The sequence below is a fragment of the Perognathus longimembris genome, chromosome 5, assembly GCF_023159225.1.
Source record: "Perognathus longimembris pacificus isolate PPM17 chromosome 5, ASM2315922v1, whole genome shotgun sequence".
NCBI lineage: Eukaryota > Metazoa > Chordata > Mammalia > Rodentia > Heteromyidae > Perognathus > Perognathus longimembris.
The window spans coordinates 50493734-50506513 of NC_063165.1; the positions used below are offsets into that span (position 1 = coordinate 50493734).

Sequence of the window (12780 nt, forward strand, 5' to 3'; positions counted from 1 at the left end):
ATGATTCAGCAAGTTAGTTATTGTATAAAGAAAATGAAAGCACAATTAAATGTAATAAATCTACCCATTTTTCTCAGTATTCATGCCTCAAAAACAACTTGGGATTTTATCATTTCTTCCCTGGACTGTTTGACCATTCCTTTCATCTCAAACTGGACACTTCCTGGACAACCTTTTTGTCTCCTGTCAGCTCTGCCATTCTCCTACTCCTCTAGCTCATTAAAAATCATACAGCTGCTTGCTTCCCAGAGTCACTCCCACTCATTATATCACTAAAAAAAGCTTTGCAGTTCACATTATTCACTTAAACCATTCTTTCTGCAACATCTACCAAGCCCTGGCATAGTCTCAGTATCATTTATCTAATCATTTGATTCTGACTTGTCCCATATTCTCCACCACTTCAACAAGGTTGCCTAACCTTCCTAAGAGCCTAAAATTTTCATCTTGCACTTCAGCCACCCATACAAACATACTAAAAAACGAGGCCATCAATTGGAAGTGCTCTAACTTCAGACATGCCTTTTTTAAAACCAGTCATCTATATTGTAGTTACATACCTGCTCTTTAATGTTGTGTAGTACCACATATTCCCAACATAATTTAGGCCTGTGCATCAGCTACTTCAGTACTGCCTTCTGCAGAATATCATGACCTTCCAATGTACTCTGTGCATCCCCGTGGACAGAAAAATCTTCATGTTTTCTCCAACCCATACATGAACTGTTAAGTACCACCAGAAAGCTATGAATTTTCCATAACAGATTTATTTTAAATACAACTCTCCATCTCATTAACTAATCTAAATCATTGTCATATTTAAGTCCTTAATCTTAGCAAACTCTCAATTCCTTCCATAAATCCCCCTCAAATCACACCTTCTCCACCTGTAATCCTCTTTACTTCTAAAATGCTATATCTTCATCCATCTGTTACTTCCTGTCTCATTTTGGAATAAGAGTTGTTCTTTTTTTAACTCAGGACCTGGGCGCTGTCACTGTGTTTTTTCACTCATGGCTAGAGCCTCTACCACTTGATCTCCACTGCCAGCTGTTCGATGGTTAGCTGGAGGTATGAGCCTCACAGACTTTCCTGCCCAGAATGGCTTTGAACCTTGATCCTTAGTTCTTGTGTGTTTTGTAGGGCTAGAATTACAGGCATGAGGCACCAGTGACCAACTGTTGTTCTTCCTTCTTAAACTGTGGTGGGAGTGTTGCTCATGATCAAACTCAGGGCTTTACACATGTTAGGCAAGCACTCACTCTACTACTCATTTTAGGTAGGATCTTGTGAAGGCCAGGCCAATCTTCAATTTGCCATGTAGCCTTGGCTAGCCTCAGCCTCTCTATCTTCCTGCTTTATCCATAATGTCTGAGTAGCTGGGATTAGGAATGTGTGACACTACACCACATCATTTCCATTCTTTTCTATATCTACCCCTTTCCTTTTATTCCCATCACTATAAAAGATCCTCAACAGTTCACAGTTTTGCCACAGTCTTCTAACTCTATCTTCCAGTTACCAAGTTCTCCATTCCAAAAAAAAAGACCAGCTTATCATTGTTAAGCCATCTCATTATTTTCTCACTCAAAAACCATCCATCATTCCCCACTACGTATTGAGTCAAGTTACAACTCTTTATTTACACTTCCAAAAAATAGAAACTATTCGGTTGTTTAATAAACATGGAATAGATTTTTTTTTTAAAGGTATATTTGGGGCTGGGGATGGTTTATTGGTGGCTTAGTGGTAGGGTGCTCGCCTAACATGCATAAAGCCCTGGGTTTGATTCCTCAGTACCACATACACAGAAAAAGCCAGAAGTGGCAGCTGTGGCTCAAGTGGTAGAGTGCTAGCCTTGGGCAAAAGAACTCAGGGGACAGTGCCCAGGCCCTGAGTTCAAGCCCCAGGTCTGACCAAAAATTAAAAAACAAAAAGGTACATTCACATAATGAAATCCCAAGATATGAAAAAAAAATTGCTATATACAACCAACCTAGATGAATCTCATAGGCAAGAACAAAAACTATGATTTTACTTATCTGAACTTCAAAAACACACAGAACTACTATTACAATAAATACAGTCACACAGAACTACTATTATAATAAAGATAGTGTGAGTTACTGTGGATTATAGGAAGCATTCTGGAGGTAACACATAAAGAGCCTTCTAGATTATTAGATATTAGCTGATGATAAATACATAAATGTATTCGTAAGAAACTTTCATTATCCTGTATCTTTATGGTTAGAGTGCTAATTGATATAATATATATAGCAAATATATACACATATGCATAAATATACACACACATAAATAACAAATATACCTACATATAAGCTTGGTATATATACACATATATAATGTACATAAAATTTTAACAATCAACTTGCTGTACATTTTAAGATCTACTACTTCTCACCTTTATTTCTCCCCACTCTTCAACATGGACTCTAAATCTAAACCAGCCCTAAATATACCCAGAACTTGGGGCTGGGGATATGGCCTAGTGGCAAGAGTGCCTGCCTGATATACATGAGGCCCTGGGTTCGATTCCCCAGCACCACATATGCAGAAAACGGCCAGAAGTGGCGCTGTGGCTCAAGTGGCAGAGTGCTAGCCTTGAGCAAAAAGAAGCCAGGGACAGTGCTCAGGCCCTGAGTCCAAGCCCCAAGACTGGCAAAAAAAAATAATAAATTAAAAAAAAATATATATATATATATACACCCAGAACTTTTCTCAGTCATATACCCTAACTATCCTGCCTATTATCATCCTGCTTATTCAAGTTCTAAACTACAGCCCTATTTCTCCACAAACCCACTCTGACCAAAGCAGTCTCTTAGGTCAACGATAGAAACATGAACATTTTGCCCATAAATTCCTGAACATGACTGCAGGAGAGCCAGTGAGGCTCTTATCTCCAATAAACCACAAGAAAACTGGAAGTGGCACTGTGGCTCAAGTGGTAGAGTGCTAGCCTTGAACTGAAGAGCTCAGGGACTGCACCTAGGCCTAGAATTCAAGCCCCACAACTGAAGAAAAAAAATAAAGAAAACATAACATACGAGAGAATCCAACAACTGGATGGGAAGGGTATGGAAAGGGCTGCCACAGTATTAATCTTTTGTATGAGTATTTATACATGTGTTAGGTGAAGAAATGACTTAAATTCTTTAATATGGGCCATATAGCTTAAATTTTTTTTTTAAAAAAACTAACTCACCTTTCCCCACAGTACCTAGATTCTTACTTCCATGTCTTTGTTTATACTAGTTCCTCAAGTTGGAATGCTGTTTCAGTAACCTCTGCCACTTCACCACTCAAAACCAGTTAAAATTGGGGGGGGGGGGGGGGGTAGCAAGTCCTGGGGCTTGAATTCAAGGCCTGGGTACTAACCCTGAGCTTCTTTTGCTCAAGGCTAGCACTCTGCCACTTGAGCCACAGTACCACTTCTGGCTTTTCCTATAAATGTGGTGCTGAGGAATCAAACCCAGGGCTTCTTCATGTATACAAGGCAAGCACTCTACCACTAGGCCATATTCCCAGCCCGCTTGCGCATATATTTTTATCAGCCCCAATACATCCTGTGTATAAAAAGGAAAGTTATAGATAGATCAATAAGACAGAAACACAATATACAGACAATTCAGATTGCTTAAATTATCACAAAGACTTAACTCACTCATTTGTTCAGCAAATATGCATCCCACTGGACCCACACCCTCAGGTCTTTTTTCTAATTCAGAAAGTAGCTTTGAGGGTTGGGATGTAGCTCAGTGGCAAAGCACGTGCCTAGCAAGTGCAACATCCTGGGTTCAATCCCCAGTACCAAAAAAGACAAAAAAAACGTATTTTGGAAAGTAGCTTTGAGAAAAGTGTACAGGAAAATGTCAAGATAACTGGACCAAGTTGACTTGTGCTCTTGATTCAGAGACCAAGGAATCTGTAGGGTACAGAATCAGAAAAGAATAAACTAGTAGTCACACTGGACATAAATTGATATAGACTGCACAACTGTTGCAGGAGGCTCAATATCTACCCAACAAGTGTGAACTTGAAAACAAACCAGTAAGAGTTGCTAAAACAGGGGCTGGGAATATGGCCTAGTGGTGAAGTGCTCGCCTCATATACATGAAGCTCTCTGGGTTTGGTTCCTCAGCACCACATATACGCTCAGGCCCTGAGTCCACGCCCCAGGACTGGTAACAAAAACAAAACAAAACAAGAGTCGCTAAAACAAAAAAATGCAGAAAACATTCTGACAAAAATAGATCCTGACTGTAGGTTTATTCTAGGGCTGTAACATAAATTTGGAACTATTTAGCTTCTCTCTGAAATCTCTAAGGAATTCTTTCAAATATCCAGCTAAAGTATGGTCCCTTTAAATCCTTTCCCCCCCTTAGCCACTATTCTCCATTTTTCGGTTCTTGGTGAACTTTTAGCTTGCTCAAAATAATGCATGTTTGTAAACAAACATGCCCCAGAAATTATCTATATATTCAAAAGTCAGTGTCATCCTCTTTAAAGTTATCTTGAGGCTATCACTGTTTATCTATTCATTTCATCTATTCAACTTTGATACAGTAAACCAACATTTAGCTAGTGCTTAATACCAAGCTGTTTTCCAAAATCAGTTAAAATTTCAACCAAGAAAATCATTCCAATTTCTTTAACTGCATTAAAGCAAAACTATTATTTGCACAGTTTGATATGAACTGACCATCACCATTTCTAAAAATCTAATCTTAGCTAGGCACCACTGGCTCATGCCTGTAATCCTAACTACTAAGGAGACTGAGATCTGAAGATCACAGTTCAAAGCCAGCCTGGGCTGCCTATGAGATTCTTATCTCCAAATAACCACCAGAAAACTGGAAGTAGTGCTGTGGCTCACGTGGTAGAGCCTTGAGCTGAAGAGCTCAGGACAGTGCACAGGCCCAAAGTTCAAGCCCCACAACAACAACAACAACAACAACAACAAAATCTAATCTTTCAGAGGAAAAAGACTGTCAACAAAGACTATTCAAGCTAACAAGTCTTGTATTATTATTATAAATATACCACCTTGGGGAGGGATGGATGAGAATGTTGAAAGAGGTGACACTGATCAAAATATACTCTTCATAAACTTCAAAATATATTGTATTCATAAACTTCTTTGTTAAATGGAAACTCCTTCATACAAGTACTTAAAATAGCAAAAAATAAAAATTTTAAAACGCACAAAAAGAATAGAGTGGAAAGAATACAAACAAAATGTATCATCTTAGAGGAGGATTTCTGAACTCAAAGAATAAGGAATGTCTTACTTTTATAAGTCCTTCCCCCAACAGTACACAATACTCAATAAATAGTTGTAGAAAATGGTGCTAGAGGTGCAAAAGTAATTTTAAAAAGATGTTCCAAAATTCCAACACCACTGAAAATGACTGCCAAAATATTAAAATTCTCAGCCTGGCATAGTGGCTCAAATCTGTAATCCCAGGTAGTTGGAAGGCAGCAATCAAGGAACAGCAGTTTGAAGCCAGCCTCAGTAAAAAGACATGTGCGAGATTCCATCTCAACCAGGTTAGATACAGTGACATCACCCCCAGAAACGACAGTAATCATACAAATGGAGGAATCGCAGCTCAGGCCTGTGGAGGAATAAAGTGAGACCCTACCTCAAAAAATACCCATGTAAAAAGACAAGTGGCGGATTGTATGCCTGGCAAGAGTAAGGTCCTAAATTCAATCTGCAAATTAAAAAAGAAAAATCACCAAATTAAAAAAGAAAAACTAAAATTCTCATGTGGAGTTGTTTTCTGTTGTTTTTGATACCAGTCCTGGGGCTTAAACTCATGGCCTGGACACTGTCTCTAAGCACTTTTGTTCAAGACTAGCACTCTACCATCTTCACTTCCAGGATTTTGTGGTTAATCGTAGGTAAGAGTTTCTGGTACTTTTCCTGCCTGGAGTGGCTGTTAACCAGTGGCTCATGTCTATAATCCTAACTACTCGGGATGTTCAGACTTGATTATCATAGTTTGAAGCCATTCCCAGCAATCCATGAGGCTCCAATTTACCACCAAAAAGTCAGAAATAGAGCTGTAACTCAAGTGGGAAAGTGTCAGCCTGAGCAAAAAAAGTTAATAAAAGCTAAGGGATAGCAACTAGGTCATGAGTTCAAGCCCCAGGACTGACCAAAAAAAAAAAAAAAAGAAAGAAAAGAAAAGAAAAAAAGAAAAAGGAAGAAAGAAAAAGGACCGGGACTGGGGATATGGCCTAGTGGCAAGAGTGCCTGCCTCGGATACACGAGGCCCTGGGTTCGATTCCCCAGCACCACATATACAGAAAATGGCCAGAAGTGGCGCTGTGGCTCAAGTGGCAGAGTGCTAGCCTTGAGCAAAAAGAAGCCAGGGACAGTGCTCAGGCCCAGAGTCCAAGCCCCATGACTGGCAAAAAAAAAAAAAAAGAAAGAAAGAAAAAAAGAAAGAAAAAGGACCCAGTGTCCTGACCCAGACCAATTCATTCCAGATTAAATAAGACTCAGAGTCTCTTATCTCACCCTTAAGTGTTTTTGCAGATTATGAATCCTTTCTAATTCATTCTCTTCTTCTTCCCTCAAACAAAATGCCCACCAGCCAGGAAACAGTGGCTCACACCTGTAATCATAGCTACTCAGGAGGCTGAGATCTGAAGAGCACAGTTCAAAGCCAGCCTGGGTAGCAAAGACTCTTAGCTCCAACTAACCACCAGAAAACCGAAGTGGACCTGTGGCTTTTGAGCAGAAAAGATCAGGGACATTGCTCAGGCCTGAGTCCAGAGTTAAGATATTCCTTCTGTTCTTCACTTTTTCATCATATAGACGTAATATCCCTACAGAATCAACAATTTCATACAGTCCCACCAACACCACTATTTTCTAGTAGTAAGTCAACAGGTATTAATTAAAAATTAAGAATCAATCTGAGTTGACCACCAGTGGCCCATGCCTGTAATCCCAGCTACTCAGGAAGCTGAGATTTGAGGCTATCAGTTCAAAGTCAGCCAAAGCAAAAAAGTCTGTGACTCATCTCCTATTAACCACCAAAAAGCCAGAAGTAGAGCTGAAGCTCAACTGGTAGAGTGCCAGTCATAAGCGAAAATACTAAGGGGCAGCACCCAGGTCCTGAGTCCAAGCCCTAGTACAAGCACAGTCAAAGGCACAGGTGCATGTGCACATAGATGCATGCAAGCCCACTAACAAACACAAAGAACCAAATGACTGGGCTTCACCAGAGATTAAAAGTCTCAACTCTACAACAGGTTACAATCTATTTTCCATCTGCAAAACAAAGAGAGAATAATTCCTATAAGTAAATACAAAAATTAGCAAATATGGTAAAATTACAAATCTACATGTTACAGAACACTGTTGTTATGCAGAATAAGGAAGCCTTTCAAGATTAAATAACTTCTGGCACCAAAGGTAAAAGAAGCTAAACAACGGACCCGGAGTTCAAATCCCAGTACCAGCACCAAAAATTTTTAAAAGGCTGAAAATGTGGCTTAGTGGTAGAGTGCTTGCCTAGCAGGCACAAAGCCCTGGGCTCGATTCCTCAGCACCACATAAACTGTGGCTCAAGAGATAAGTAAGAGTGCTAGCCTTGAGCATAAAGAAAGCGGAGACAGTGCTCAGGCCCTACATCCCAGCCCCAGGACTGGCACCAAAGAAAACCCACCCAGATAACTTCCTAAAAGAAGTGGAATAGCTACTACTCCCCTCTCTATGTCCATCATGCTGACCCCTACCTCATATACCAACTTCAAAAAAACTAAAATATTTTATGTCTCCATCCCAACAAATGAGCTTTTTCTTTTATATCATATTCCCACCATATTAGTGACTGTAACACAAAATTAATTTCCTTATAGTTACTACAAATTTCAGTCTCATCACTGTAAGGTAAATCTTCATATTCAGTATATTAAAAATTCCCTCCGAATTATCTTTTCAAGCCGTTTGCCTGTGGCTCCTGCCTGTAATCCCAGCTACTCAGGAGGCTGAGGTCTGAGGATTGCAGTTCTAAACCATCTGGGGCAGGAAAGTCCATGAGATTTTTATCTCCAATAAACTACTCAGAAAAAGCTGGAAATGGCACTGTGGGTCAAGTAGTAGAACACTAGCCTTGAGCAAAAAAAAGCTCAGTGACAGCACCCAGGCCCAGAGTTCAAGCCCCAGGACTGGCAAAATTATCAACACTTCCATTAAACTCTACTGCTCTTTTTCTTCCCCTCCTCATCACATTCTATATTTCTTCCCTGCCCCACCCACTCAGGAAAAAGAATTGCAGCAAAGAGCTGGGCACAGTGGCTTATGCCTATAATCTAGCTACATGATTGGCAAAGATGGGAAGACTGAAGTTCAAGGTCAGCGGGGCAAGGTCAACCAATAAGAAGCTAGGAAATATCTTCAGTCATCCCAACTATTCTAGAAGCATGAGTAGGAGGATTTTGGACAACCTAGGTATAAAGGCAAACCTTATTAGAAAAGTAACAAAAGCAAAAAAAGGATCAAGGGACAGAGCACTTGCCTGGCAAGTGCAAGGTCCTGAGTTTTAAATTCCAATGACACCAATAAGTAAGATAGGGAGAAAGGAAGAGAAGGAGAAAAGGTGAGCAAGCCCTCAGGGGTCATTTTAATGCCTTCCCAGATTCTATGCACTAAAATTCTCCAGAAGACTATCAAAGAATACTGTAACCTGTTAACTAATTCCAAAATGAACAATCATCATTGTCAAGTATGCCTCATTTCTTAAGAGCAAATCTAATGTCGCAAAGATGCTGTTTCCTACAACACAGTTTTCTTTGGATTCATCCAAACTTCCCTTACAATTAGACAGTCATATTTAATATTTCCAGCCTACTTAAATGCTTCTCTCTACTTAAACAAAGCCCTCAGATTCAAAAGCTTAACATAGCGGGGAAGTCAAGAGATACAGACTAGGTGGCTGGGAATGTGGCCTAGTAGAAGAGTGCTTGCCTCGCATACATGAGGCCCTGGGTTCGATTCCTCAACACCACATACACAGAAAAGGCCAGAAGTGGCACTGTGGCTCAAGTGGCAGAGTGCTAGCCTTGAGCAAAAAGAAGCCAGGGACAGTGCTCAGGCCCTGAGTTCAAGCCCCAGGAATTGGGGGGGGGGGGGAGGAGAAGATACAGACAAAAACTGTTAGGCTCTAAAATAAAGGTCTAAGAATTATACTTAAAGACAGCATCAAATAAAGAAAAAATACTATAATGGATAACAGAGGAGAGAAAGAAAGGATAAAAAAAGGTTAGTATAAACCACACCAATCTTTCTCACTTAGGAAAGTCTTGACTCCTAGCTACTCAAGAGGCTGAGTTCTGGAACATTGCAGTTTGAGGCCAGCTGGACAGAAAAGTTCACTAGATTCCATCCCCAAAATAATCAGCTAAATGAAAGGCTGGAGGCATGGCACAAGTGCTAAGACATCAGCCTAGCAAGTGTATCGCCCTGGAGCCAGGCATGGTAGTGTATGCCTATGATCCCAGCACTGAGGTGGCTGAAGCAGGAGGACAGAGTTTGAGGCCAGCCTGGGATACAATGCAAGTTACAGGTCAGTCTCAAAAATGGTGTATGTCTATTACTTGAAGATCTGAAGAAAAACATGAAAAGAACTAAAGTATTAGTGCTTAGAAGCTGCAGCTTCTAGAAAGCAGAATTGCAATGGGTACAGAGGAAGCTATTTCTTTTCATTATAAGTCCCACAAAAAAATTTTAATTTATCCATGTATTAATATTTTTAGGAGGATGAGGGTAAAAAAGTCCATGCTATATTTAAGGGCATTATACTTGCAATAAAAGGAAAAGATAACATTCAGTACTAGCTGGAGGAGGAATACCGGCTCTCTCAAACTATGGTTAATAATAAAAGTGGGCACATCATGCTATGTAAAACAAGCAAGCCATTTTAAAAAGTGACTAATTCTAAATGTATTGATAGAAAGTTTCCCAAAGTGCTCAAATAACACAAACCTGGATTCTTTCTATAAGAAAATGTGTAGTTAAAAAATCCCCTCTAAGGTGAAGCTTGGCCCCAGCCCACAGCCCCCCAGGGGTGGTTTATGCTACAGCCATCTGGGTGAGGACCACCTGATGGAGATGGGCTTCCACCTCACCACTACAAACCAGTGGGCCCCAGCTTCAGGCTCAAGTTCTGGGCTTCCACCTCACCACTACAAACCAGTGGGCCCCAGCTTCAGCCTCAAGTTCTAGAGTTGGAGCGACCCAGCCTCATCTAGATGGGGCTCCTCCATCCAGAGCCACCTTGAGCCCAGTACACCTGACTCAGAACACTTCCTCTAAACATTTCCACATTTTAAAAGTATTATGATGTATATGTTTGTAGAAATAAATGAAATTCCTTCCTGCCTGAGGAAAAAAAAAAGAAATCCCCTCTACTCTAATGCTAAATTAGCAGCATCCTTCTGTAGAGCTATTTTGCTAAATGACATATTTCATTTCATCTTCCCCATTAATCTCTCTTCACCTTCGATAACCATAAAAAGATTTTTCACACTTAAAATACCCAGTTGGAAAAAAATTACAACATATTTGGATATAGTTTCTCTTAATACTAAAAGGTAAATAAGCAAGTAAGTTTTTTTAAAAGCATAGTCCTCACTCAGAATTATCTCCAGGAAATCTGGCATGGACTTTGTAAATCCAACAGACCCTACCTAGTTCATTTCCTGACAGACGTTAAATGTCCCTCCAACCTGGGTCTAGAATCTTCCAGTCATCCGTCTCTTAAGATTCCTCTAGACCTCAGATAACTGATCTTGACCTACTGACAACCTAAAACCAAAACAGATTCTGTAGGCTCCCCCATCCTGCATGCTTATATTTTGCTTACAGCTTTATTTTCTTCAACACCACCATGCCTCAATGAGAGAATACAAGGAGAACTGTGAATGGTGAAAGATCTCCCGCCAACCCCACAAGTACAGAACCAGTCCAGCAAATTAAGACTCATTTGAGTCTAGATACAAATGGAGCCTTCAAACAAGGGTTTGCATAAACTTCCCTCGGCACCGCTGACTGCAATCTCGGGTACTGCAATCTAGGCATGGCACCCACTCTTCCCGGACCACTTCAACTGGGCAGCAAAGAAAACGGCCAACCCAAGTAATTTCCATTGCCAGCATAGGGTTCCTGCAGCCTCTGATAGGTGACAATACTTCAAATTTGCTAAACTCCATGGCATCAAGAATTCCCATAGGCCAGGCTCTTTCTCAAGGTCTGTCTCAGAGGTTTTTATACTCAGTAGTGCAGGGCTGAAACGAGTCAGACTAAGGGAGAAATCCTCGGTGAACTCCCCCCCTCCCCCCCCACACAGTCAACCTCGGCCCAGACCCACACACTTACCAGATGCCATCTACTGAGGATCCCAAACAGGTTCGGAACTAGGCCATGCTGGCCCATCTGGAATAACTCTTTAGTCCTTGGGCCAGCATTTGTTAATTATGCCACATCTGTCTATTCTATTATGCATTCCCTGCATCTTCTCTAATATTTCGCCCTCCCTCTGGCTCCCGACTCTCTCCTTTCTATCCGCGGCAAGTCCTCTACGCCTCCTCTCCTGGCTTCAGAAACGCTTCAGTTCTTTGCAGAGGCAAATCCCCGAACCGATCTGCACAATGAACACCCCTCCGAACCCTCAAGACTCCTCGCCACGGCCGCCCCCTGCATTCCTCCAACCTAGCCCGCATCTTCCCTCCGGCCTTGGTCGCCGCTTTCACGCTCGCACCATGTTTCCTGCAAGCATTCCCTTCCCTCCAAAGCCCGGGGCCTTCCTTCCCTTCCCTCCCTCCCCGAGAGCGCACACGGGCAGGCCCGGTGACTGCGGCCTGCCGAGCCCACAGCACTGCACCAGGCACGGCGGACAGACAGGACACCTGGGGGGGGGGGGTCTCTCCGGCCTCCTCACACCCACAGGCGGTAGCGCGGGCCTCCCCGCGCGAGCATCCCACCCGGGTCACCCCACTCACACACTCACACACACACCGTCAGGCCGCGGAGGCCGCTCGCTTGCCTCCGCCATCCCCCCCCCCCCCCCCCACTCTTCAAGCTCCGCTCGCAATCCCCGCAACCCACCATCCTCGCCCAGCTTCCCACCGAAGCCAGCCCAGCGTGGCCAGGGCCTCGGCCGGCCGCTCCCCGGGCCTCCCCCACCCCACCCCGCCTGGCCGCGGCTCCCCTCCCCGGTCAGGCCGTTACCGCCGCGCGCTCCCCCCCCCCCACGCCGCCCCCTCCCCGCCCTCCCCCGGGCCCGGGCCTGCCAGGCCCAGCGTTTACCGCGGGCCGCCGGGAGGACGGACGGACGGGCGCCGAGTCGCGCGGTCACCAACGGCAGCCGACGGCAGCTCCCACCTTCCTACAGGGCCTGGAGAGGAGGGGAAGGGGGGAGGGGGGAGAACTTTGGCTGTGGCAGCTTCGGCAACAGCTCCCACCCCAGCGCCTTTCTCCTCTTCCTCCCCCTCCTCCTCCTCCTCCTCCTCTTCCTCCTTCTCTTCCTCCTCCCAGAGCAGTCGAGAGGCAGACATGCCGTGGCTAGAGCGCCGCCGCCGTCGCCGCCGCCGCCGCCGCCGCGCAGTGCACTGTGGGAAGCCCCGCACACGGGAATCGCTGCGCGCCCGCCCTCGCCCTCGCCCTTACCCTTACCCGGCTCGGCGACCCGGCCGCGAGACCCAGCGTGGCTTCGGTTCCGGTGCCTGCGTGTCACCAAC

General features: G+C 43.5%; 1 protein-coding gene across 3 annotated transcripts in view; it reads right to left on the reverse strand.

The window, feature by feature from the left end:
• Znf148 (zinc finger protein 148) overlaps window positions 1-12532 on the reverse strand; it is a 104130-nt gene extending 91598 nt beyond the window's left edge. For 2 of the 3 annotated variants that reach the window (XM_048346802.1, XM_048346803.1), the window contains exon 1: window positions 12350-12532. The gene's annotated coding sequence lies outside the window, so the exon portion shown is untranslated. Of the gene's footprint in view, window positions 1-11419; window positions 11958-12349 lie in introns of those variants that run through there. The other variant, XM_048346804.1, reaches the window with a different exon arrangement.
• Between the last annotated feature and the right edge of the window lie 248 nt (window positions 12533-12780).